General features: G+C 37.0%; 1 protein-coding gene across 3 annotated transcripts in view; it reads right to left on the bottom strand.

Annotated features, from left to right (window-relative positions):
* LOC150087252 (RUN domain-containing protein 1) overlaps window positions 1-23,586 on the bottom strand; it is a 295,153-nt gene that overhangs the window by 135,894 nt on the left and 135,673 nt on the right. The gene's annotated exons all lie outside the window — the stretch shown is intronic.

The following is a 23,586-nucleotide window of genomic DNA, read 5'->3' as shown; positions in this document are numbered from 1 at the left end:
TGCTCCCTCTTGTTGCCTCACGAACATGCTGATGTAGAAAACAATCATCCAATAAATCCACAAAAGCCTTGCTAGTGTGCGAGTGACCAACCCACAAATTCCAGTCAATATCTGGAAAATTAAAATCCCCCATTATAAGACTCTCTGATTTACTGGCCCACTCTATTTCCCTGTACAATATCTTATTATACTCATCAGAGTCATTAGGCCTATAACACACTCCTACTCTCAATTTTGATTTCCCTATGCTTATGTCACACCAAACTGACTCGACACTGCCCTGTCCATCGATGTCGACTGGCTTCACTTCCTTGGACTTTATCTGTTTCTTAATTAATAGCATAACCCCTCCTCCCCTCCTGTCCTGTCTATCCTTTCTATACACATTGTATTCCCCAAATTCCAGTTCCGCATTACTTATATCTGTGTGACACCACGTCTCTGATATCCCAACAATATCTGCCTTTGATGTTTTGAGCAATACCTCAAATTCATCAAATTTATTTACCAAACTCCTAGCATTGGTGTACACGCAGGTATACATGCACCTGTTTCTATTCTTAGCTACCCTAACACAACCCATGTGTTTACTTGTACCGCAATGACTACCAGCAGTCTCTGAAATATGTGGGACTTCTCCATATGTGGGACAGGTAGTCGGACAGGCTTTACCAGGTACCCCTAAGTTGTAGAATAGTAATCCCTTTAGCTCTCTCAATTCTTACTTAGCAGCAGCACTAATTTCCTAAATTGCCTGAAGGCCAGAAGTGCGAACAGTGTGTACCCAGTTAAGTCTCTCCTTAGCCGTTCAATATATGAATATTTCCTTTGCTCAACGGAAACTATTTTAAATGTAATTTCCAAGGGGAATTTTTAAAAAAATTTGCTATAAAAGGAATTTGTTAAACAGAAGTCCGATTGAGTAATTTAGAATTCTAAAAATGGTTATAAAGATTTATATAGAAAATATCTTAACAATAGACAGTGAAAAATGCAAATTTGGTTAAATAACTTTATGCTTATTTGAATAGGTAAACATGTGAAAAATCTTAAGGAATATTACAAATTTCAAATTGTACTGCATCCAAATGTCACGTCACTGTTAATAAAAGTGCCAGTACGCGGTAATAAAAGTGCTGCTTCTCAGAGCCTTTTGGACCTCAATGATCTCAATCTCCTTCTATGGCAACTAGTTACCAAGCTCTGTAGCCTGCATATTCAATTTTTTTTTCCTATGGGCATCCTTTTCCTGATTTTACTAAGGACATCAGCCATCTCTGGACCTTTCAAGAAGCCTCATGTCTTTCTTTCTTCAGGTGTGGTTATATGTGGACAGAGCACACCAAGTGCAAGCTCACCATTGTCTTATACAGTAGGATTATGACCTCCCTATCTCTACAAGAAAATATTCTGTAGATCACTGACAGGAAACCATGGACCTTTCTTGAAGCCGGTCTACACTTCACATACAACTTCATGTTTGCCTGAATAGCAACCCCCCCAAATCTCTCTCTTTTTTGCAACTGTCTTATAACTAAACTCCTCCTAAATGCAGAAGTATAAGTAATTTTGGGTTTGCTATTTCCAAATGCAAAAACCTTACATTTTGCAGCATTTAACAAAACACAGTTGCTACTCTTCTGCTAACCCCAGAGTCTATCCAAGTCATTCTGAATTTCACTAACAATGTCTGTTCTTTTTGTCCTTCCACGTAATTTTTTTTGCTATTTCACTATTGGGAAACAAATGAGGTGTGGCAACGAAGTTTCAGGACTGGTGTAATTAAATGAACATGAAGTGAAGTAGCTCAAACATGTTTTTATTTTTATTCAAAGTAATCACCATCTAATTGAATGTATTTATTACACTGTTATAAAAGTTTCTGAAAAGAATCAGCAAAGGCATCCAAGGAGATGATGATCAGTTCGGCAGTTACATTTTTCTCTATGTTCGCAACATCCTGAAATCTCTTTACTGTGCAGGCAGTTTTCACCTTGGGAAAGAGGAAGAAGTCTGCTGGTGCTAGATTGGGAGACCAAGGTAGATGACTGGCCAGTACAATTATATGTTTTGTCAGAAATGGTGCAGAATGGGCAGAGGCATTGTTATGCAAAAAGAACCAGCTGCAGGAAATGTGCTTAGACAGTCTTTGAAGCACCTGTACACAGAACAAAGAATTGACTCTCTCCCCTTTAGATACTAATTCCTTGTGAATCACACCATGTTTGTTCAAAAACATCATCAGTGTCACGGTGATTCTGGACTTCTGTAAATGAAACTTTTTGGGCCTTTGTGATGATTTTGAACTCCACTGTATTCTCTGGCACTTTGTCACTGGATTGTACTGAAACACCCAACCAGTGTTGAATCCAGACTGTTTGCACCGGTTTGGTTTGGTTTGGTTTTATTGGCGCATTAGACTGTTTGCACCGGAGGGGAGGAAATATAAACTTAGGGGTATATGTACAGGGGGAAGAATGTAAACTTTGGGGGGATACATGTAGCATATGTGTATATTTATTATTATTATTTAATATTTACAACATATGCATATGTTACAAACAAATCTGTATATTTATGAATTATAATAAGAGAATATGAGAAAAAAATATAGGAAACAAAAGGAAATATTTATTATCTAACATCTAAATACTAATAGCCAGTTCACAAAAACCACATTACTGACAATAATTTTAATCACCAATTAAAATTTGCAAAAAAAATCATACAAATTATAATCAAATATGCAAGTATTACAATAATCATATTCTTCTCTGCTTTTTCTTTGCATATGTATCAATCACTTAATTTGTTCATTTTTCCGATAGCTCATGGCTCATTCAGGCTCCTCTAAGCTTATCTTAATGCCACAAGTAGACTCTTGCTGCGAAAAAAAAGAAAAAAAAAAAAGGAGAATCTGAAAACCATAGTGAAACTGCCGATGATTGAAATAGTGGCTGCAATACACCCCTCTCTCTGTCCAGACGTCATTTAGCCCCTTCCCTGAAAGCTGCAGAACACTTTCTAATTACAATACCATCCATCAATGAGAGACCAATTGAGGCAAACGTATTCACAGCCTGCGATCCAGTTCGTGTTGTTTGTGATATATACAAACAAAGAATTAGTCGCAAGTAGACTGTTTGTGTAAAACACTATCAAGAGATGGTTTGTGTGAAAATAAACTGAACCTGACACCGTAAAATGAAAAGACAGAAGAAATGGTGGCTTTTAGTTATAATTTGTGCAGCTAGAAATATTGCCCATTTAACTATTTTGAAAATTTCATGTCTTTTGAATTTTTGTGATTTTATTTTCGCCATGTACTACCTAATGAATACCACACTTAGTTGCTGTGATTTTTTTGCATAGTGTTTATTTGACATAAATTTATTGAATTCGTGTTTTATGATTACAACATTGTGTAAATTGATAATATGGTCTCTAAAGAATACAGTAAGAAGAAAATTTCAATGTCAGGTCTTTGAACGAATATTAAAATAAAAAATACTCTTATTTTAATATTGGAATATTAAACCTTTATTTTAATGGTGGAATATATCCCTGGAAAAAAAAATAATAAAAAATTTTTTTCCAGGGGTATATTCCACCAAGGGTGAAACTCACCCCCGGTCACCCCCCCTGAATTTAACACTGCACCCAACACTCATCTCTATTGACAATATTGAGGAAATTAGGATTGTCTAGACAAGTCTTGATGACATCTTCATATGACACTCTTCACTGCTCCTGCTCATCCATGAGACGGTGCAGCACAAATTTTGCACAGACCTTCCTTCTCCCTAAACCTTCATGCAGAATTTGACAAATCATTTCCTTTTTCATATCCAACAAATTACACAACATTCTGAGGATCAAACAAAGATCTGTGGCCACGATTTCCTGAACTTTTGCAACTATATTCTCATTTTGAGAGGTTGAGGATGCCCACTTCTTAAGTCATTGCAAACATCCTCACATTAATCTTTGAATCACTTATACCATTTAAACACACTGGTGCTACGACGTTTCATCACCATAAAACAGTTTTTAAAATTTCATATGTTTCCATTGTAGATTTTCCCAGTTTAAAGCAAAATTTGATGTTCATTTGCTGTTCCATTGAAAAATCATAACATGGAATATTAACACTAATAACAAAACTAGTTACTTGCAACTTATCATCCTACTGGGCAATCTCTGTATAGCAACCTGTTGGAAGAAGTTTGAATACAACATACCACTCTTGTTTATTTTCAAATTCATTGAACACGACCACGATAGCATCAGTCCAGGAACCTTATTGCCACACCTCATATTTCTGAACAACTTGCCTGCATGATCAGCACAACTCAGAGGAAGATTATGTTCTATGACAAAAGATTAAATTAATATGCAGAGCATAATTAGTTATTGTTGGTGACTCTATTGTCAGGGAGACAGGGAAAATACCATGCAAGAAGGATAGGTGGAACATGACCAGGATATGTCTGCCAGGGACAAAAGTTGATGATGCTGTAGAGCAGATATCATTTAAGGGCACAAATGGTGATATTGTTGTACATGTTGGAACTAATGACATTAAGAGTAAGTGATGTGCAGATTTACTCAACAAGTACAGGTCAATGTTGAAAAAAGTCGCGAGTTAGGGTTGAATGTGAAAGTGTCTGCAATTCTGCCCAGACACAACAGGAGGGAGCATATGATGAGAGCCTTGTCGATCAATTCACCCTGGAGAGACTGTGCAAGGCTCATGGGGTAGAATTTTTTTCAGCGTGGTCTGTGCTGGTTGTTTGTTTGTTATTTGCTTTTTAGGAGCATTAGCAACTAAGACCATATTGCTCCAGGGATATGCGGTGGTCATTCCCTGACCTTTCCACATCTTCCGTATTTGGTGGTCACGGGCTCGAACCCCGGTCTAATCAAGAAGCATTTGCTACGCACTGCTGCTCCTGCTCACCTGGCTACGGAGGCGCCCTGTGCTGGTTGACAGGAGAGAGTGCTTCTACAGCGATGAGATACACTTAAATAGAAAGGGAGCAAGAATATTTGATGATGCTATCAAGGCAGTGTTAGGTGGGTCGGAAAATTGCTAGCTTGGGGAGGATACACAGACTAAAAGGTTAACAGTGCCTGCAGGCAGAGGCAAAAGTGATTCTTGTCGTTGTTGTTTATTGCCACACCTCATATTTCTGAACAACTGAACAAAAACTGCAAGTGCAAATAAAGGAACCACTGGGAGACACTGATCACAATGTACTGATGTGGGATTTACTTAAAGATGTAACTACCATCAAGGGTAAAGGGAAGGGCTTTTGCTTTCATAAAGGTGACTACAGGGGTCTCAGACAGTTTTTAAATTCTATACAGTGGGATCAACTGATGATGTTACCAGTGTTGAATTCTAAATGGGAAGCTTTCAGGGTGTTAATCTTGGAGGATATTAGGCTTTTCACACCAACTAAGAAATGCTGTTCAAGGTTTAGGCCTATTTGGATATTAGATGAATTAATGCGGATAGTGGCAGAGAAGAAAAATGTATGGGATGCATATAAATTATCTGGCGACACAGAAGTCTACAGCAGATATAAACTAGTATGTAATCAAGTCACAAAAGAGATTGGGCAGGTGAAGGCAGATTACGAGAAATCTCTGGCAAAGGATGCAAAGAAAAACAGCAAAGAGTTCTTTACTTATGTGAACTTTTAATATTGGAAGCTACTAGGCTTTACATACCAAAAAGGCGACTATGGTGGTCTGAGACAGTATTTAAATTCTATATGGTGGGACCAACTGATGATATTACCAACAGCAAATTCAAAATGGGAGGCATTAATGAATTAATCTTGGAAGCTACTAGGCTTTACATACCAACTAAGAAATATTGTTCAAGGATTAGGCCTAAATGGATGTCAGACGAACTAATGAGACATGTGGCAATGAAGAAAAATGCATGGGATACATATAAATTAATGGGTGACATGGAAGCCTATGATACATATAAGCTGGTCTGCAACCAAGTCACAAAGGAGATTAGTCAAGCAAAGGCAGATTATGAGAAATCTTTGGCAAAGGATGCAAAGAAAAACAGCAAAGAGTTCTTTACCTATGTAAACTCTAACAAGGAAAGGGATGATTCAGATTGGACCACTTAACATAGATGGGTTGGCTATTGATGATCATGCTCAAGTAGCTGATAAACTGAATGAGTATTTTGCATTTACATGAGGAGTTATTCAAAGAGGGGAATGCCAGAAGTTTTTCAAACTCTAACAGGGAGCTAAGTGATTTGGTAATAACTAAGAGCGAAATGGAGGAGAAATTGTTGGTTAAACATAAGGAAGGCCCTTGAGGTGGACAGGATCTATCCAGTTATATTAAAAGAGGCAGTAAAGGAAGCAAGTAAACACTTAGCCATAATTATGAGAGCTTCCTTGGACTCAGGGGAGGTCACCATGGAGTGGAGGTGTGCAAATGTTTCACCAATTCACAAAGGGGGTTCAAAAGGTGACACATGTAACTATAGACCTGTTACTTAAAAGTTTTCTTGTTAAAAGTTAACTTGGGTTCCAGGGAAAATAATGGAGTCACTGGTTAAAGAAGCATTGCAGGATCATCTAGACAAGACTGCAGTAATACTGAAGAAACAGTATGGGTTTGTTAAATGGAGGTCTTGTTTGACCAATCTGATTGGATACTATGATGTGGTCACAAAGGAACTGGATGCAAAAAATAATTTTGATATGATATACTTGAATTTCAGGAAAGCTTTTGAAACTGTTGCACATGGAAGACTGATGTACAAACTGGAGCTGTATGGCATTAAAGGTAAGTTGCTACAAGGGATAAAGGGATGGTTGAGTGGGAAAAGACAAATAGTGATAATCAATGGACACTGCTCTTCGTGGACAAATATTATTAGTGAAGTTCCCAAGGGTTTTGGCGCTGGGTCCATTGTTTTTTGTGTATTCATCAATGATCTTGTTATCTTGTTATTTGGTTTTTAGGAGCATTAGCAACTAAGGCCATATTGCTCCGGGAATATGCGGTGGTCATTCCCTGACCTTTCCGCATCCTCTGTATTTGGTGGTGACGGGCTCGAACCCCGGTCTAATCAAGAAGCGTGTGTTATGTGCTGCTGCTCCTTCCCACCTGGCTACGGAGGCGCCTGTATTCATCAATGATACTGATGAAGGTATATCAGGCTTAATGTCCAAGTTTGCAGATGATACAAAGCTGGCAGGGTTGTTAATGACACTAAAGACAGTATGCTACTGCAACAGGATCTAGAAAAGTTAGACAGATGGGCTGAGAAGTGGCAACTGAAGTTTAACATTGACAAATGCAAAGTATTGCATATGGGTAGCAATAACCCAAGAGAAATATACCAACTGTGCGGTACTACACTCAGGGAAGTGGAAAGTGACCTGCGAGAGTAATTGTGCAGTGAGATATGAAGTTCACCGAGCAGTGCAGATGGGCTGCCAGGACAGGTCATGGAGTCTTGTCAATGATATATATAAAAATTTTGCAAGCAGGGACAGGGAGGTGATTATCCCGTTATACAAGGCAATGGTCAGGCCACATCTTGAGTACTGCGTATAGGTCGGGATCCGGAAAAGTTGCCCCCCGCATTTTGTCTCCCACATTTCACCCCCGACACATTTTGCCCCCAGTAGATAATGAATAGGCTATAGAAATGTAAATAATACACCTAATTTTTTATTAATTCTAATTTATTTTGTTTTAATAGAATAAATCAATCAAAGGTAATCAATCATAGAATAAATGCACATTATTTTTGTTGAAAACTCAAAGTTGTATGCAATGCCTCTAAGGTAATCAATCACATTATGATTTTGAAAATCTTGGACTATTCTTTTGATTCTAGCAGAAATTGCAGCATACTTCTTGTTCCATCAGAAAACCACTCCTGGCTATGTGCCAATAACTGAAGACTGTTACTAGTGGAAAAAATAAGCGACCCGGGAGCAGTTCGTCATGAGAATCATACATTAAAAACTGTTTAATAGATTTGATAATTGAGAGCTATTAAGTGCTTGATAATTCCTATATTCTATTATATTATAAATCAACAGGGATTACCTTTATTTTAGATATAGGAAGCTTCTTTTCCAACTCTCCTAGTCCAACTCGCTAATAATTCTTGAGGATGGTGATATCAATTTTGCAAAACAGGTGGGACATCTTCCCCACTTTCAGAACTGTAGTGTTCAGACCGTGTGGTCTCAACAGTGAGCACTCAAGACTTCTGTCTTCAAACACCATACCTCTGGCAGCAAGGAAACCATTACATGGATTGGCATAAAATTAGATTTTTGAAGGTCTAAACTGTTTAATAAATATGGACCGATTATTTCTTTTGGTCCTGTAGCTGGACTTTAGAGTTAAATTTAGGGGTCTACTCATTATCTACTGGGGGCAAAATGTGCCGGGGGCGAAATGTGCGAGGCGAAATGCGGGGGGGGGCACTTTTCCGTAAACCGTATAGGTCTGGAGGGTTCGTTTTAGGAAGGATGTATAGTTGCTAGAATGAATACAAAGAAGAGCAACAAGATTGGTGAGGGGGAACAAAATGGTGCTCTTACCAAGAAAGGCTTAAGTTCTGCAAATTGCAGGGCCTGGAGAGTAGGCACCTGCGAGGTGATATGATTGAGGTGTACAAGGCCTTGAATGGATTGAGCAAGCTGAATGCTGATGAGATTCTTCCTCTTGATCAGATTAAGAACCCGAGGGGACATAGATTTTTTTTTTTTTTTTTTGGCTGATGCTGCATAAGCCTGCTTTCTTGCATCATATGCTTCTACTAATGCTATGACATCGTGGTCACCACGAAATGCTACGTCTATTTTTGTATTTCGTTCTATGGATGCATGCTTGTATATCATATCTACATATGATATACAAGGTAATTGTGTTACTTTTTCTCAAATTTTATATGACAGGGAAAATCTTGCGTATATATCTTCTGAAATTTTATGTCACGTTCTTTGGCATCTAACTGACAGACATTGTTAATTAGCTTTTCATCACAAAGTCCAATGGAATATCACAATTACAGTAAAATGCTATTGTGGCATTTCTATTTTGCAAAGTAGACTACTGCAGCACACCTGAATGCCAATTCATTAACAAGAAAAGTGTAAATTTGCAAAATAAAAAAATAAACAATTCACTTTTTATGTTGTGTTTATTTTATTATTATTGTTTTGTGAAAAGAAAAAGATGGAGGAAAAATTGAGCTTCTCTAAAAAGATAGAGAAATTCTTTGTCACAAAGTGTCAGCATATAAGACGAACTTTTTTCCTTATAAAAAACCTTTAAAAAAATCACCCTGTGTCTTAGAAGCCAAAAGTGGCAATACAGCACATGTGCAAAACAGAGAGTAAACATTTAGTAGATAATGGATAGTTAACTACTACATGTTAGTCCACTTTTCAATAATTACAAGGCTGTTGATTGAGTAACAAGTGAATTCTAGTTATACATTTAAGTCCTAATCAATGCAGGTGCATCAAGAAGGCAAAATTATACTATTGGTTTTAAGCTGAAAGCAGTACAATATGCCAAAGAACATGGGAACAGAGCAGCAGAAAGAAATCTCAGACTCCTGCCTATTGAGATGATTCGTCAATGGAAGAAGCAGGAAGTTTTATTACAAGAAGCTGATAAAATAAAGCACAACCTTCGTAAAATTCTACCTAAATGGCCAAATTTGCATGAAAACTTGTGTACAGGAACTCCCCCACTTACGTAATATTCGACTTACAGAAATTTGACTTTGCACAAGTTTTTGCCAGCCAGTGCAAACTTAAAAAAATTGTGGAAACGTATTTTGCATCCTGTAAGAATAAATGGAGGTATCGTGAAAATATTGTAATGTGAACCCAATAACACATTTTTTTTTGTAATTTGTTCCAAGTCCTTGGAAGTTAAAAATTTTGCTATATGACTAAGCTATTTATCTCTCAAAAAAGATCATTTTTTTTAAAAGAAAATTGCGCTACCCTTTTATCATTATCATATGTTCCTGTTATGAGAATCAATTTTGAACGCCTTTGTGATATTTTTCTAAAGCATGTTTCTGGAGGTCACGACCAAAAAACAATAAAAACAATTTGCCCTTTCCGGTTTATTGGGCTTTTCTGTTAGTACATCTAATTATAAAGAGGTAGTAAACTCAATCCTATTGCATTTGCGATAAAACTGATAACTGCAATTGTGTGGATTTTTACGCTATTATGGTGAAATGTGTTCCCCTTCATTGAAATCTTCAATCATATAAAAAACAGATTTACAGAAACTTCTCTTCATTCCTATTTACGTATTACAATGATGAAGGGAAAGTGACTAAAGAAAAGTGCAAGTGGTGGTAGTGCCAGGAAACGAAACAAAACTGATTTAGAAATAAAGATGAAAATGATTAAGAAGTACGAAGCAGGACAAAGTTTGTCATCTATTGCAAGGGAATTAGGCCTCACTGCTTCAACAGTGAATACTATTTTAAAGGACAGTGCGCGTATAAAAGAACATGTCAAAGAATCAATGCACTTAAGATCAACAGTGATCACAAAACAGCGTTCAGGTGCTATATCGAAGATGGAACAGCTGTTAATAATATGGATGGAAAATCAGATTCAGAAGCGAGTGCCCCTGAGCTTGAATGGCCATTCAAGCAAAAGCAAGATATATTTGTGAAGATATTAAGGATAAGTACGGTGAACTCCAACCCAAGTTCATGGCAAACAATGGGTGGTTTAATAGGTACAAGCATCGCACTGGTTTCCACAATGTTAAAGTATGTGGTGAAGTCACCAGTGCTGATTCTGCAGCTGCAGAGAAATTTTGTGATGTGTTGAAAAAAATTATTGATGAAGGCAGGTATTCAACGCAGCAAATTTTTAACATTGATGAGACTGCTCTGAATTGGAAAAAAATGCTGGATCAAACATCATCTTCATCATCGGCCATTTTCAATCCACTGCAGGATGAAGGCCTCTCCAGCAACTTTCCAGTTCCTTCTGTTTTGTGCAATGGCCATCCATTTACTATCCACAAACTCATGAATTTCATCTATCCATCTCCGCCATTGTCTTCCAGGTTTTCTTCCAGCTCCTCTTGGGTACCATTTTGTTATTTTCTTAGTCCATCTGTCATCATGTCTTCGAGCTATGTGTCCTGCCCAAGTCCATTTCAGTTCTTTAGTTTTGATAAGAATGTCCTTTGCTTGAGTTTGCTGCTTAATCCATGTGTTTCTCTTCTTATCTAATAGTCAGATTCCCAATATAAATTCGTTCCATTCTTCGCTGTGTAGTTCTCAGCTTCTCTTCCATAAGTCATGATGGGGAGTATACATTGGTTCATTATGAAAATTTATTAATTTATCCACTGATTGAGAGGGCAACTGCTGCAGATGGAAAAGGAACCTCTTCAGTCTCGAAGCAAATAAACAAAAGTGCTGATTTCAATGTTGGGATCCAGTAAAATGGCTGAAATATTTAAATGTTGAGATGAGAACATTAATAGTTGAGTATGGTCTATTAGAAGTGAAGACTGATCATTCCTACTGATCAGAAGAAAAGGTCCTTTTCAACACAATATTATGTCAGGAAAATAGCAAATGGTGATAAAAAAAAATTAGAAGATGGCTGATATATTCAAGAAGTTCCAATAACATCTGGTGTTTTCCTTGCAAATTATTTTCAAACTCTGACATTCTTTTATGTGATAAAGGATTTTCTGCTGGGCACATTTAAGCCAAAAGTTTGAGAGCTTCTTTGGACTCAGGGGAGGTATCCATGGACTGGAGATATGCAAATGTGACCCCAATTCACAAAGATGGATCAAAGGGCAACACAAGTAATTATAGACCTGTTAAATTCTGTTCCAGGAAAATTAATGGAGGCACTGGTTAAAGAAGCACTGCAGGAACATCTAGACAAGACTATAGTTATAGCTCGGACACAGCATGGTTTTGTTAAGGGAAAGTCTTGCCTGACCAATTTGACTGGATACTATAATGCAGTCACAAAAGAACTGGATGCAGGGAATAACTTTGATATCATATATTTGGATCTTAGAAAGGCTTTTGATACTGTTGCACATGAAAGACAGCTGCACAAATTGGAGCAGTGTGGCATTGGAGGTAAATTGCTGCTATGGATAAAGGGATGGTTGAGTGGGAGAAGACAGAGTGGTAATCAATGGACTGCTCATTGTGGACTAATGTTATTAGTGGAATCCCTCAGAGTTCAGTATTGGGTCCATTGTCGTTTTCTGTATTTATAAATGATATTGATGATGGTATATCAAGCTTAATATCCAAGTTTGCAGACAATACAAAGGTTGACAGGGTTATTAAGGACACTACTGACGCTATGCTGCTGCAACAGGATCCGGAAAGGTTGAGCAGATGGGCTGAGAGGTGGCAAATGAAGTTTAACATTGAAAAATGTAAAGTACTACATATGGGATGCAGCAACCCCAGAGTAACATATCAACTCTGTGTTAGAGAATGAAAAGGACCTGGGGGGTAATTGTGCAGGCAGATATGAAGTTTTCTGAGCAGTGCAGACGGTCTGCAAGAGTAGCTCATAGTGTCTTGTCAATGATATACAGGAATTTTTCTAGCAGGGATAAGGGGGTGATTATCCCATTATATAAGGCAATGGTCAGGCCACACCTTGAGTACTGTATACAGGTCTAGAGGATTCATTTTAAGAAGGATGTAGAGTTGTTGGAACGAGTACAGAGAAGGACAAGATTAGTGAATGGAACAAAGGGTTGAGGTGTATAAAGCCTTGAATGGTTTGAGCATGCTCAATGCTGATGGAACTCTTCCTTTTGCTCAGAATAATCATTCGAGAGGGCATAAATTCAAATTGAGGAAAGACAGATGTAGGATAGATGTGCAGAAGTTTGCCTTTAGCCAGCAGGTGGTTGGTTGGTGGAACAGACTTCCATCCTTTGTTGTGGAAGTTGATAGCCTAAATAAATTTAAGGCTGAGCTGGAAAGGTACTTGGAACAAACAGAGGGGTGAAATGGGAATGTGTGTTTTTTTTTTGGCTGATGCTGCATAATCAAGAGAAGAATAAATTTTCAGTATGTGACTGTATGTGACTATATTTCCTGAATGCTATCCATCCAAAAATTATTACAGATAATGACTTGTACCAGATAAGTATATGACTCCACCTTTTTAATTACTGCTCCTTCAATCATTATGTCCCTTTCTGTGGCATACCTGTTCACCATTAGTTTTGTTTTAGCCATATTCATTTTTAGTCCAAAATCCTTACTAAGTCTGCATAACTGATTAAGGTTTTCCTCTAATTCTTTGGGATCGTAGCTTATGACCATAATGTCACCTGCAAATCATAAATGGTTTAGGTACTCTCCATTCATTGACTCTCCATTGACTCCTTTCTGCGACCGGTCTAATTTTCTGAATAATTTTCAAGGGCAGTAAACAGCTTCGGAGATATTATGTCTCCTTGTCGAACTCCTTTCTCGATTTTAAATTTCCTACTGTCTTTGTCTAGTCTAATAAAGGAGGTAGCCTTCTCATATATTTTCTTCAAAATCATTATATATGGGGTATCTATGCCTTGTCTTTCCAGTGCCCGAAACATTGCCTTATGGATTATTTTCATAAGCCACGAATGCCAGGCATAATGGTGTTTTATATTCATTTGCTTTCTCCATTAGCTGTGATATTACATGAAGGCGATCCATAGTTGAGAATCCTGTCCTAAAGCCAGCTTGCTCTTTTGGTTGATTCTCATCAAGTATTCTTTCTAATCTGTTAGTAATGACCCTTGTGAACAACTTGTAAATGTGGGATAACAAGCTAATTGGTCTATAATTTCCAATTTCTGATTTATCTCCTTTCTTATGCAGCAAAACTAGGATTGCATTATTCCACTGCTTAGGCATCACACCTTTTCTAATGCACTTTGTGAAGAGCCTTGCCAGTTTTTGTGTTGTCTCTTCCTACCAGTTTTAACAACTCTGCAGTAACTTCATCTTCCCCCGGGGATTTCTGATTCTTCATTTTCTTCAATGCATGTTCTACCTCATCAGGAAGAATATTGGGTATGTCATATGTGATGGAGAAAATATAGCTAATAGAGAAAGCAAAGGAATATAAAACACCATTATGCCTGGCATATGTGGATAATGAAAAGGCATTTGACTCCATACAGCATAAGGCAATGTTTCAGGCACTGGAAAGACAAGTCACAGATACCCCATATATTATGATTTTGAAGAAAATATATGAGAACGCTACCTCCTTTATTAGACAAGAGAGGGCGCTGACTCTCTATAAATTACAGCTGTGAATTACAGGCTTCGAAAAAGTGATAAGTGTTTGCCTTTTTATTTACCTAATTGTTATTTTACATTGTACTTTATACATAGTCTTAGTTATGCTGGTTATTTTTATTTTTAATTTAGATAAAGAGTTTTTGTAGATTACTACTTAATATACATAAAACCATTATTTTGTTCGAATCTTGCAGCCACTGTTTTTGTATAGAGTAGTAGGGAATTCAAATTTTTAATTGTGGTAACTAGGTAGCTCTAACGTATAATTATATAGCATAATAACGCATCACTGCCTTTAGGATTCTATTAGATAGCATAGTATTGACAATTGATTAATTAAATTCATTGATCTGATTAATTTAAAATATCATGCCACAGACTAGAGCAGCAAAGCAACGGGCACGAAGTGCAGGAGTGCTGTGACTCAGGGTAGAATTGAGGGGGGGGGCGATTCTCCATCATATCACAGCCTAAAAAAATGTGCAACTTGTGAAATGTTTGCCGAACTCTCTGGAACAGAACATGATCTAGCCAAGGAGGATGTCTTTGTGTGTGCCAAGTGCAGAGAGTGTCTAGAAATTAGGCATCAACTCAGCATTCTACTGGGCGTCTATGAGAGCTTGAGGTGTAGGGTAGATGCCCTCAAAGAAATTAATATGAGAGGCCCCTCAAGCTCTCAGCTGCCCAACTCAACACCACAGCTCACTCCTGGGCATCAGGCAACACAGTGGCAATCTCCAAGGCAGAATGTGCTGGTCCCAAAGGAACTAGTTATTGTTGGTGACTATTGTCAGGGAGACAGGAAATATATTGTGTAAAAAGGATAGATGGAAAAGGAGCAGGGTATGTCTGCCAGGGGCAAAAGTTGATGACGTTGTAAAGCATATATCATCTTTTAAGGGCACAAAAGGTGATATTGTTGTACACGTTGATACCAATGACATTAAGAGTAGGAGATCTGCAGATTTACTTAACAAGTACAGGTCAATGTTGCAAAAAAGTCGTGAGTCAAGGTTAAATTTGAAAGTGTCTGCAATTCTGCACAGACACGATAGGAGAGAGTACATGATGAGAGCCTTGTCAATCAATTCGGACCTGGAGAAAATGTGCAAGGCTCAAGGGGTAGACTTTTTTTCAGCGTGGTCTGTGCTTGTTAACAGGAGAGACTGCTTCTACAGGGATGGGATACACTTAAATAGAAAGGGTGAAAGAATATTTGCTGATGCTATCAAGGCAGTGTTAGGTGGGTCGGAAAACTACAAGCTTGGGGGGGATTCACAGACTAAAAGGTTAAAAGTAGCCGCAGGCAGAGGTAAAGGTGATTCTTGCACAACTTCTATTAGAATAAGTAGAGACCTGGAGCGAGGGGTGGTGGGGGTTTCAGGGACTGATGGCAGTCATCGTGAAACAGGTGTGCATATGGGATGTGTCATGGTAACTAGGAATAGGTGCATGATGCACCTATTCCTAGTTACACGATGACTGCCATCAGTCATCGTGTAACTAGGAATAGGTTATAGTAGGAATAGGTATAGTAAATAAACTAGGAATAGGTATAGTAAATAAATTTGATGAATTTGAAGTGTTAGTCAAGACATCAAAGGCAGATATTGTTGGGATATCAGAGACGTGGTGTCACACTCATATAAGGAATGCAGAATTGAAATTTGGGGAGTACAATGTGTACAGAAAGGATAGGAAGGGAGGAGGTGTCATCCTGTTAATTAAGAAAAACATAAAATCAAAAGAAGTGCATCCAGTTGATATAGATGAACAGAGCACTGTTGAGTCAGTTTGGTGTGACATAAGCAGTGCGAAAGCAAAAATAAGAGTAGGAGTGTGTTATAGGCCTAATGACTCGAATGACTACAATGAACAATTGTACAGAGAAATAGAGTAGGCTAGTAAATCAGAATGTCTTATAATGGGGGATTTTAACTTCCCAGATATTGACTGGAACTTGTGGATTGGTCACTCACACACTAGTAAAACTTTTGTGGATTTATTGGATTATTGTTTTCTGTAGCAGCATGTTCGAGAGGCAACCAGAGAGGGTAATACTCTTGATCTGGTTATCAGCAGTGATCATTCGTGTATTAAGAATTTGCAGATAAAGGAACCACTAGGTGGCAGTGATCACAGTGTACTGATGTGGGATTTACTTAAAGATATAATTACCATCAGGGGTAAAGGAAAGGGTTTTTGCTTCCGTAAAGGTGAGTACAGTGGTCTCAGACAGTTTTTAAATTCTGTACAGTGGGATCAACTGTACAGTGGGATGTTACCAACAGTAAATTCTAAGTAGGAACCATTCAAGGAATTAATCGTGGAAGCTACTAAAAGTTTCATACCTATTAAGAAATACTGTTCAAGGTTTAGGCCTAAATGGTTATCAAATGAACTAATGAGACTCGTGACAGAGAAGAAAAATGCATTGGATGCATATAAATTATCAAGCGACTCAGAAGTTTATGGCAGATATAAGCTAGTCTGTAATCAGGTCACAAAGGAGGTTTAGCAGTCGAAGGCAGATTACGAGAAATATTTGGCAAAGGATGCTAAGAAAAACAGCAAGGATGCTGACGTAGCTCAAGATGAACTAAATGAGGAGCAAAGATGCTTCATTACCAGAGAGATGACAATGGCATTTTGTGAAATTTCATCGGCAATGGCGAGGTTTGAGAAGATGGATCCTGACAGCGAACTATTCTAAAAGTTAACAGAGGGGTGAATGATATGCTTGCTTGCTACAGAGAAATCTACGATGAAAAGAAAAAAGCCACAGTCCAGTCATCCATTAATATGTTCTTTCATAAGGCTGAGCGGTCAACCCCTTCTAAATCTCCACAGCCCTCAACCTCCGCAAAGGCATACTTATCAGCTGAAGACGTTGATTCTAGCAATGATGCTCGAGAGGTAAAACTTATGACGTTGTGCCTGTCTTCCTCTCTTTTTTTGTAATTTTATAATTTTGAAATATTGCAGGCTTTTGTAATTTTTCCTGCACATGAGATAAAAAATTGAATAAATACAATAAATAATTATATTTACATGTTCGTCGATCATTTCTTTTTTGATTCAATCAATTCAGCGAGCACAGTTGCGAGTTCTGCACAAGCATGGGGGAAATTCTGACTTACGTAGTGTTGCACGGAACGCAGCCCTTACGTAAGTCAAGGAGTTCCTGTAGTTGGATAATGGAACTTCAAGACATGGGTATTGCAGTGAGTACTAAAATGATGAAAGTAGAAGCACGGAAATGAGCAGCTGATATTGGGATACACTACTTTAAAGGAACTGTACCTTGATGTTATTGCTTCATGAAAAGAAATGGGTTAAGTTTACGCACAAGAACTAGAATAGCCCAGAGAATGCCTGCTGAGTACGAACAGAAAATATTAGATTTCCATAAATTTTTCCTCAATGCTAGAAAACGAAGCAACCATGAACTTAGCCAACTCAGGAATATGGATGAAATTCCGTTGACTTCTGATGTGCCATCCAATAAAACCATAAATCTGAGAGGGCAAAAATCTATAACTATTAAAACCACTGGTCATGAAGAGACACACTACACTGCAGTTTTAACTTGTTGTGCTGATGCGACAAACTTCCGCAAATGTTAAATTTTAAAAGAAAAACTTTACCGAAAGATAAACTGCCAAATTGTGAACCGTGCGCAGACACCATAGTTCATGTCGCAGATCTGCCGAGACATATGTGGTACATATAGATTGCCAATTATCCTGCAACCACTATAGCTGATGAAGGTGGCCGCTGCTGCAGAAAGCTCCTGTGTTAGTGTTTCTAGTGATTTTAAACAACTTTCATTGCTTTTAATTTTATATATTTTATTGTATTTTATTCTTGTTATACATTTATTTTATTTTATTTTGTTTTAATATTTTAATATACAGTTATACGATGTACACATGTATTTTATTTTATTTTATATTATCATAATAAAGGCGTTTTACAGATTCGAGTCAGTGTTATTTAGTAGCATTACAGATGAATTACAGAGTTCCAGACTCAAGAGGCCTTTTCAATGAATCTAACCAGTAGCGTTTACTGCAATCTAAAATTTCGTGAAACTGTTCAAAATAATATTGTACTACTGCTTTTAGATTATTGTGTGAAATACTGGTGAATAGATTTTTGAAGTTGTAGGTATATACTTTGCTAATGTTATTGTGCCTTACATATTCTAAAACATTTCTGCTGTCAAAAATAAAGTTAGTATTGGTGAGACTGGTGATAATTAAATTTAGTTCTTCTTCTTCTTCCAGTTTTTTTACGGGGGTTTTTAATGTAGCTATTTTTACATGAGGTAAGAAATCTACTGTCTACTGGGACTTTGTGGAATTTTGCCATTCAATAAACATACATAAATTTTGAATTATCGATTTTCAAGTTAACTTATGTGTAGTGCCCTTAGTTTTTGTAATGATGCTTGAAGCGGTATGATAATTTTATGTTTCACTATCATTCAATTTCTTTTTTTAATACATCCAAATAAAAATTTTTGCAAATTACACTGAATTTGTATTAGCTTCATTTTGTAACTCTAATAAAAAAAAAGTAAAGTGCAGCCATTATCAACCCACTGCAGGATGGAAGCCTCCTCAACAATTCATGCTGAGGGAAATGGACCATAATCTGCCACGCTGGTCCAGTGCGGGTTGGCAGATCGACCGTATTCAGCAGTCAGGGGCTTGAACCCTGGTCTACTCAAAGAGCGTGTGCTACTGCACTCCCGCTCCTGCCCACTCGGCTATGGAGGCCTCTAATATTAACGGTAACTGTAACTCTAATATTTCTATTTAATTGTTTCATATTGTATTGTTTGTAATTAGATTGGTACTGTATATTTTTTCCAAAGCTTATCATAAAGTAATTCATTGTGATATTATTCCATCTTTGAAATGCTTCCACAGTTTGCATACAAATTGGCTTACAGGCCAAGTTGTATGCTAACTGTAATAGATCCATTCTAATAGAGTTTTGAATGTTACTTAGATCAGTATGGGTGTTAGGACTAATTTCATTATTTTTTTTTCATGATTTCTCTTATTGTATCACCTTCAACTATATTAAGATCACCTGTTAATATGTGTTTGTAATACAGATCTATAAATGTTTATATATGGCTTCTTTGTAGAAAAAAGGAAATTCAAATGTATCAAAGTCTGCAACTGTGTTTTTCTAATTTCAATATAACCAATCCAATAGGTCCAACATAACTGTCTAATCTCTATGTTAATTTTACCAATAGGAATATTTTATGGTTTTATTGATAATACCTTTTAGATTGACATGGCCAAATATGTGATTATGATATTTTACTATATAGAGCTCTTTACCTTTAATCTTGGGGCTGGTATATCCTATTTTAAATTTAATTATGACTTCTATAATGAGCTTTAGATGCAAGCTTCTAAATGGGTATCATAAGCAGATATTTTTAAGGTTTTTCAGCTTGCTATGTTAGTGCAAATAGATTATTATGTATTAATTTATGCTAAGGCGCATTTAGGGCTAGAGCCTCAAGCTGCGAACAAATTTAGACTATGTATATAAAGTGCTTAGCATCATAATACACAGCCATTTCTGAATAAACAGAAAATTTTTAAGGTGGCATCGTTTTAGGTTATATCTCATATTGTGAATGCCTTCACAACGAGTTGCCATGATATTGCACTACTTCGAATAAGTAACGCTTCACCTAAGGAGAAGACTAGTGTTACTTATTCTCAGATAGGTGGGTGGTGGTACCTATCTGAGAATAAGTAACACTAGTCTTCTCCTTAGGTGAAGCGTTACTTATTCGAAGTAGTGCAATATCATGGCAACTCGTTGTGAAGGCATTCACAATATGAGATATAACCTAAAACGATGCCACCTTAAAAATTTTCTGTTTATTCAGAAATGGCTGTGTATTATGATGCTAAGCACTTTATATACATAGTATTAATTTATGTTAACAGGATTGCTATCCCATTCGGTGAGCACTGTCTCAAAATTATTAAGGCTTTGGGAACCAGCTCTGATTCATCTATTATGTTCTTGTCTAACTAGTCAATTTTTTATTATTCTTTTGCCCCATATATTTTTTAGTTGGCTAAAATACAGCATAAGTGCATTGTTTGGAGGTATTGTAAGTGAAGTTCCTGCCATTAAACCTATTGTTTAGCCCATAAGTGTAAAGTGATTTATAGTGCAGTATGAAGAGGCCTTCCGTGATTTCCCTTTCACTGTGTTTTCTTCTAATAGTTAGTACTGCAATAGTTATAGTGCTAAACTTGTGTTTTTGAAAGTGCTTTGGTTCAATCTCATTTGTGTATTTATCTGAATATTTTGATGTATTACTGTTGGGTAAGCCTTTCTCCATATTTTTTAATTTGTGATCTGTGTAGGTTTAATCTTAAATGTAGTTCCATGCTTCTTTGTCCAATATATTGTAACCCACATTGCTCACAGCCAATGATGTATATAGCATTAAACAGGAATGTTATCTGCTGTGGTATTATATAAATTTTACATAAATTGTATTTATTATATAGGGAAAGACATGTCATACATAGTTTACTTTTGCATTTTCTAAATTTTAACTTCTCCTGCTGATAAAAACATGCAATATAATCTACTATACAGGGTGTTTCAGTTAAACGTTTCAGAACTTCTAAGAGGGGTAGGGTACATCCTGACAACTCGAAATCATATAGCAATGTGGGGTCGGAAATGCTTTCCTGAAGCGGTGTTGTACACAGAAGCACCATAAAGAAAAGAGACCGTAAGTGAGAAATCGTTTTAATAATACATGAAAAGAAGCAAAAGGTACATGGATTAAAGTAAGTGTTCGAAGTTTCTTCCACGGGCTACAATGCACGCCTCACATCTCCGAAGCAATGGACATCCGAACATTCTGGAATACTCCAGGTGAATTTCGAATTTCTTCGGCAGCTACTGCGATTCTTGCAACCAGTTCCTCAGCATTGTCAACAGGGGTGTCATAAACTAGCGATTTCATATGACCCCAGAAATAAAAATCAAGACATGATAGGTCGGGTGACCGAGCAGGCCAATGCACGGGACCACCACGTCCGATCCACTGTTGACCAAATGTGACATCCAGGTAGTTACGAACATCTCCGCTATAATGGGCAGGGGCTCCATCGTGTTGGAACCACATTGTCTGTTGCGTCGATGCAGAAATCTGTTCATCTCTCAAAAGTTGTGGCAATACTTGCTGCAGAAAGATCAAGTAGATAGGTCCGGTTAGACGACACGGTAACAGGTAAGGTCCGATGAGGTGATCTCCCATAATACCAGCCCATACATTGACCGAAAATCGAATCTGTGCTGCACGACGTTGTATTGCTTGCGGGTTCTCGACTGCCCAGATATGGTCGTTATGCGTGTTGAAAATTCCTTCCCTTGTGAAGGAATTTTCACGGTCATATGAAATCGCTAGTTTATGACACCCCTGTTGACAATGCTGAGGAGCTGGTTGCAAGAATCGCAGTAGCTGCTGAAGAAATTCGAAATTCGCCTGGAGTATTCCAGAATGTTCGGATGTCCATGCGTCGGAGATGTGAGGCGTGCATTGTAGCCCGTGGAAGAAACTTCGAACACTTACTTTAATCCATGTACCTTTTGCTTCTTTTCATGTATTATTAAAACGATTTCTCACTTACGGTCTCTTTTCTTTATGGTGCTTCTGTGTACAACACCGCTTCAGGAAAGCATTTCCGACCCCACATTGCTATATGATTTTGAGTTGTCAGGATGTACCCTACCCCTCTTAGAAGTTCTGAAACGTTTAACTGAAACACCCTGTATATGGAAAGGTTTTTCTTCCGTTAACAATATTGGGATTCATTATCAATCATTTGCCAGCTGGAGAGGCATTGAATGCTACAAGACCTATATTAGTATTTAATGGGTCCTTCACAGTTTTAATTAAGCCTGAGGTGCAATTTTTTCTGTGATTCCTATGTATATCATACGAATCTATATATCATATGAAGGTGTATAATACATATATGTATGTAGCAGAGTTGCCTGTTTCTGGCTAGGGACCACTTGCTAATAAAAATGAAAAAAATATTAAAAAAATAAAAAAAATGTGATACCTATATCATTACTCATCTTTATGTGTGGCATGGTACTTTATTAAAAGGTCAGAATTTAAGGCTTAAAGCTTACTAATGTCTTTAATGCTTCCTGTTAAATTGGCAGATCATTGAGATAAATGCTTAATATTTTGATAATTCAAAAATTTTAATAATTTAATAATTTAAATTCAAGTAATTTCAAGTTCAGCTCTTCAAATGCAAGCTTTTTCAGACTGTTGTCCCTGTAGCTACTAGTAGCATGTTATACACTTTATTATTTCTTATTTTTATGTTTTCAATTACTACAATGAATTAACATTATTTATTATGTTATTTGATTTTTAAATTGGGGCTATTGAATATATATATATATATATATATATATATATACACAGTAAAACCCCCGTATCTGCAGGGGATACATTCCAAGACCTACCGTGGATGGCTGAAACTGCAGGTATAAGCGCACGCCTGCTGACCCCCTTATATAACGTGATTTTCTTGTACATACATACATATAATAAAGTTTAATTGATAAATTAAACATACAGTAAGACATTACCAACATTAAATATGGCAATAATAAAGTAGAGCAGGCTCTCAGTTTACCGGGACTGGATTAACCGGGACACTTCAAGACTCCAAATTAAAAATAATATTAAATAAATCAACCAGAAATCATAAAATTCAAGTAATAACTAGAATAGGTATAAACAGATATAACGAAACAGTTATATCTCACGTCTCACGTCTCGCACCTGGCAGTGCACATCTTCTTTCCAACTGCCATTCATGTATTTTTAATTCTGAAGAAGGCTACCATATAGCCGAAAGCTCATATATTTCTCCTTTATTTGTACGCTCTGTGTTAGCCGTAATAAAAAATTCCTCATAAACAGATATTTTGCAAGAATAGGTATAAACAGATATTTTGGGGTTTTTTTTTTTTTTTTTTCTGGTGTAGCATAAGCCTCAGGCTTCCATGCATCATGTTGCTAATAATAATAATGCTAATAATAAAGGACACACGGAAACATGAGAGGATTACTCCAAAATATATTATTATTATTATTATTATTCCAAAAGATATTATTATTACTCCAATATATTCCATTATAT

This window comes from Mastigoproctus giganteus, chromosome 4, assembly GCF_048544385.1.
Source record: "Mastigoproctus giganteus isolate SK-2022 chromosome 4, ASM4854438v1, whole genome shotgun sequence".
In the NCBI taxonomy this organism is placed as follows: domain Eukaryota; kingdom Metazoa; phylum Arthropoda; class Arachnida; order Uropygi; family Thelyphonidae; genus Mastigoproctus; species Mastigoproctus giganteus.
The sequence above is the reverse complement of the archived record's forward strand: the minus strand, read 5'-3'. Positions and strand labels throughout refer to the sequence as shown.